Consider the following 5,466-nt stretch of genomic DNA (forward strand, 5'->3'; position numbering starts at 1 on the left):
AATCCGAATCCAGAAATAGCCTTTCCTAGCCAAAGTTTTATCTAAATCCAAATCCAAAAGTAACCGTTCCTAGTCGAAAATTTATCCGAATATCATCACAATCAAAATCTCTCGAGAAAGGAAATTGGAAGTCAAGACCATCTTCCCCTAAGCCAGGAGAATCCGAAAGATAGTCTGAACAGGTACTAATCAGGGGTCCACCCCTTTTGACCCGAAACAAGGGTTAAGTTCAGGTACAGTTTCTTAACTGAATTGTCATCATGTAAACTTTATATAGACTTTTTTTTAGTATATATAATCATTTAAATTCATTCAATGTATATATGTGTGATAACTTAGCCATGCATGTGGAATAATAATAATTGTGAAAAATATTTGTTCTTAAGCATCTAACAGGAAGACCGATCGAACTGGGTAGATTGGGTGCCTAACACCTTCCCAATTCTACAACCTGACACTTACCCTAAATCTCTAGACCAGACCAACTTTCGTGCCCTTTTCTCTAGAATTGGCCCACCCCCAGGTCCTAGGCCCATAATCCTAGGTGGTGACTCTAAACCCTTTTGTATGATTCCGATCCCCGTATTGAACCATCATCAAACCCTCGTCTAGGATGACGAACTTTACACTCTTGCAAAATAGGCCTCCACGTATCTCTAAGCGACGATACAGTGGTGTGGGGCCCACAAGCAAAGCACACATGACACACCCCTCCCTCATGAAAGAGAGGAGAGAGGATAGAATGGATGCAAATCATTTTCACCCCCAGGGGAAGAGACATCTCATCATTCTCCAGCCGTGACCCTCATAGGTAGTTAGAAGTACACCTGACTGATCAATAGGACAGTTGAAGACCTTGGTGATATATTCAGAGGGCCAATCGTACTGCTTTTAATTTCTGCTGTGGTTTAGCCGTGATTTATTTTTCTGAGTGCTCACGGCTGACCTTCTTTGACAACCTTATGGGCGTATTACGGGATGGGGAATGCATCTCATACCCAAGGCATACGTGCACTGTGGTTGTGAGTAGCATGTAACCTATGACCTAGTATTAATTGTGTAGGTGAATTAGGTTTACAATGAATCTTATACATATAGTACCATTTGATTTGCGATTGCTTGTGTGCGTCTTTCTTTTCATTTACTGAGCTAGTGAGCTCACCCCACATGTACACACATTTTTAGATCATTTTACAGGCTATTCAGTAGAGAGGAACCTGTGCTGGGTCCCAATGATGAAACCCCAGTGGGGAATTAGTGGGTCCCCAAAGGATTCGACCAAGGTGACGATTGCTTGTGCGAGAGTTGTGTTGTAAGGCAACAGTAGCTGATTCTACTTGTTGTACTCTTTTTATTCTTTTGGTATATTTTTTCTTTGGTGCTCTCGATAGTTAAATTACTATTTCTTGTGTAAATATCATGCCTACGGGCCCACATGTAATTATACTATGTGTAACAATTTGGGTATTAAGAGTATATGCAAGACTTTCACTGTATTATATTATTATATCCCAGGATTACTTGTGTTTATTGTGTTGTGGTTACTGTATGAGATGATCTTGGTGGTTTTTGAGTTACCCTCTGGGAACCCGATCACCAGTCCGATTCTATGTGAATGGGATGTGACAATGGTGGTATAAGAGGCGATGCTCTAATCACACACAACATTCGAGATTAAATTCTTAGAAACCATAATAGGACAAGGGGTTTGGGAAAACATAAAAGACTTCATATAAAATATGAAAATACATAAAACTTGAAAATTTTGGCATTATGCATTCATAAGTGAGAGTATCCAAAAAGTTTCACACAGAAAAGAGAGTACCGAATCACAAAGAAATCTCATATACCAAGGAAAGCTATTACATAAACATACAGAAATTTTCACATGTTTGGGTGAATTCCCAAAAGTACAATTAAGAAGAGAAGAATTAGAGTAAAGGAAAAGAAGATAGAGTTCCAAAGTCACATTCCAGAAAGAAAGAAAAGGAAATCATCCCAGGTCAGTAGTCCCATCAATCATCATCCAAGTCGATGACCTCCTGCACCCGAGATCTTGAGTCAATACCCAAGCGGTGGTCGTAGTAGTCGAACTGGCGGTTCACCAAATCCACCTCCCCCTGTAGGTGTCTTAGGCTCGCCACCATGTCCCTGGAAGCGGAGTCCACGGTATTATCCAAATCATCTATATCCATGATTATGCTTGCTTGAGTCTCCTGAATGGTTGCCTGCGCCGTCAAGAGTTTCTCCTGACCTTCTTGAAGTACCTTCAACTTTTCCAGCATGCCCTGAAAATCAAAGGGGCCACCTGGAGATGGTGGAACCACATTAATGGGGACCTCCTTCTCCATCTCCACATCATCATCCTCCTCCTCAACCTCAGGCATATAGTCCTCGTCATCTTCCTCCTCATCACCCTCCTCCTGGGCTGCCTCCCCCACTGTAGCTCCATCAGATGAAATAATTTCATCTTATGTAAGATGCCCCAGTAAAAAACGATCTGAGGGGGCACTACCCTCCTCACCCTCAAGATTTACCTGAAAGTGCTTAAAGATCTTGGTAAGTGATTGAGCATAAGGGTAGTTACCATCAGAAGGGTGGGTTGTATGGTACTCTATAGTCTTCATAATCACGTATGGGAGGCACAGACGAGGGGGATTCCCCAGAGCAGTGTAAAGACAGTATGCTATATAGGCATCCATAAAGTTCACCTGAAATTCTGGATCCTCCTGTTGTTACTCCCAATGATGTTGCGGCTCTTATTCAATAGTCACAACAGGCATTCCATCAATAGTTACTCCAACAACAGCAGGCCTTCATGAATGCTGTGCACCAACAATTGCACCCTATCTAAATGGGTCAACACCCTCATGGGGTACCTTTCCCACAAGATCCTCCTGTGGTGCTGGGGTCTGGAGTTCAACCAGGGGCTACTCCACCTGTGGCTACTCCACGGTTCCCTCCATATGGCACCCCTCCATATATGGTGCCACCTCCGTACTAGTACTATCCAGCTTATCCTCCATATTATCCACCAGTAACCACTACTGCAAAGGTGGTGGAATCATTTAAGAGACACTTGCCACATATTTTCACTAAGGTGGGGAGTGACCCTTTAGAGCCGGATCGATGGATCAAAGAAATGAAAAATATATTTGAGATGGTAGAATGTACGGAACTTCAGAAGCTTATTTGTGCTGGGTCACAATTAAGAAATGAAGTTGATTCGTGGTGGAAGGCTTCTAAGCCTATTTTGGTGGCAACCCATCTGGAACCAACAGGGGAACAATTCAAGGAATTGTTCTTATCGAATTATCACCCCACCAGCTTCAGAGATCAGAAAGAGGCTAAGTTCTTAGCTTTGACTCAAGGAAATAAGTCTGTCCTTGAGTACCAGCAGTAGTTTGAGGAGTTGTTTTACTTTACCCCTCCACAAATGAAAACAACAGAGGAGAAGGCAAAAAAATTTTGAAGGGGCTAAAGGTATCTATTGGCACGATTTTGGGGGCCATAGACTAGACTAATTTTTCTCAAATTGTCCAGAAGGCCAAGACTATAGAAGATAAGCAGAACGGAGAGTCTACCACCACACTTGGACTTTAGAAGATATCCAATCCCTATGCAGATTTAGGCAACCCGAACAAGAGTTTTCGTGGCTGTATAATTATGGTCCATCATATCAACAACCCTATAGTTCATCTGGTTACATGCCCCGATTGGTCGGTAGATCGGATACTACCTCTTTTTTCTCGAACACTAGCACGGTGCCTACGGCCCCGTGGCCACCTCGTCCTCCTATTGCACAGGGCCAGATATACAGGGTACTGGTACCAGTGCAAGCCTCTCTGAACAGGTGCTATGTTTACCATCCACTCGGGCATTTTGCAAAGGATTGCCCATACAAACCAGCTATGGTACAGAGTCAGTCTCCTGTTCATAGACCCGCTTTGACTCAAGGTGGTCCACCTCAAGGGAGAATGTATGCATTATCAGCTGAAGAGGTTGAAACAAGCCCCGATGTTATGGCAGGTACCCTATCTATCTCGGGTATACCAGCTTATCTATTATTGGACTCTGGTGCTCACATTCTTTTATATCTAAAAGATTTGCGAGAAAGATTGATATGAGACCCAAGGCTCTAGAAAGTAAATTGATTGTTAGCACACCCATGGGCAAGGTGGCACAATTAAATGAAGTGTATGGGCCCTGCCCCGCAGAAATAGGTAGAAAGAAGTTGGATGCCTAACTTATCAAATTTAATATGCAGAATTTTGATGTTATATTGGGCATGGATTGGTTATCTACTCACCGGGCAAATGTCATTTGTGCCGAGAAGTAAATTAAAGTGGTGTGTGATGATGGTGAAGAGCTTGTATATCAAGCTGATAAGATAAAACAACTTAGAGAGGTTCTATCTCTGCATTATAGGCGGTAAAATTATTGGAAAATGGATGTCAGTACAAGATGTAGAAGCAAAAATCACACAATAAGAAGAATTGAATGTAGTTAGGGAGTTCCCCGATGTCTTCCTAGATGATCTAACCCGGCTTCTGCTTGATAGGGAGTTAGAGTTTGCCATTGATTCAGTTCCCGGAGCAACAACAGTGTCTAAAGCTCTGTACAGAATGGCACCACCTGAACTAAAGGAGTGACAAACTTAGTTGCAGGATTTGTTAGAGAAAGGATTTATATGCTGTACACACCTAATTTTGTCACCCTCCTCTGGCTATGATGAGATGTGAATCTTGGATGCGACTTCCTACTTTCGATCAACAAAGATGATGATTGACTAAAAAACCCTAAAAACATCCCTTACCTAAAAACCCTAAAAAGCCTGTATGGGAAAGAAGAGGGGTCCAATTTTGACTTTTTATATACAAAGGAATCCGATTAAGATGAATGTACAGATGGATAGTACTTGGAAATACAATTTCGACGTTATATGGCACGTCAAAATCGGACTGTCGGATCTCACGTAATTGTCCTCAAAAAATTATATTTTCCCATTGTATGTCGCACACACTAGCAAGCCTGCTGGAAACCTAAAAAAATTCCCCACCTACCTAAACACCCCAAATTCATCCCCTACTTAAAAACCCTGGAAACCCCCGCACGTGAGAGAAGATGGTCTAATTTTGACTTTTTAAATACCAATGAATCCAGTCAAGATAACTATACAGATGGATAGTACTTGAAAATATGATTCTGACACTATATGGCATGTACAAATCAGACCGTTGGATCTCCCATAATCATCACTAGAAAATTTTATGTTCGCCCGTGAGCTGCACGTGCTGGCCAGCAAGCCTGCCCGCATGCATGCTGCGCTCACTAGCCAGTAAGCCAGTCCGCATGCATGTTGCATGCGCTGGCCAGCAGGTTAGCCCATATGCATACTGTACGCATTGGCCTGCCAACTAGTAGCCCCATGCACAACCCTGTGCACGCCCCCGGCCTGCCAACTAG

Source organism: Macadamia integrifolia, chromosome 3, assembly GCF_013358625.1.
Source record: "Macadamia integrifolia cultivar HAES 741 chromosome 3, SCU_Mint_v3, whole genome shotgun sequence".
In the NCBI taxonomy this organism is placed as follows: domain Eukaryota; kingdom Viridiplantae; phylum Streptophyta; class Magnoliopsida; order Proteales; family Proteaceae; genus Macadamia; species Macadamia integrifolia.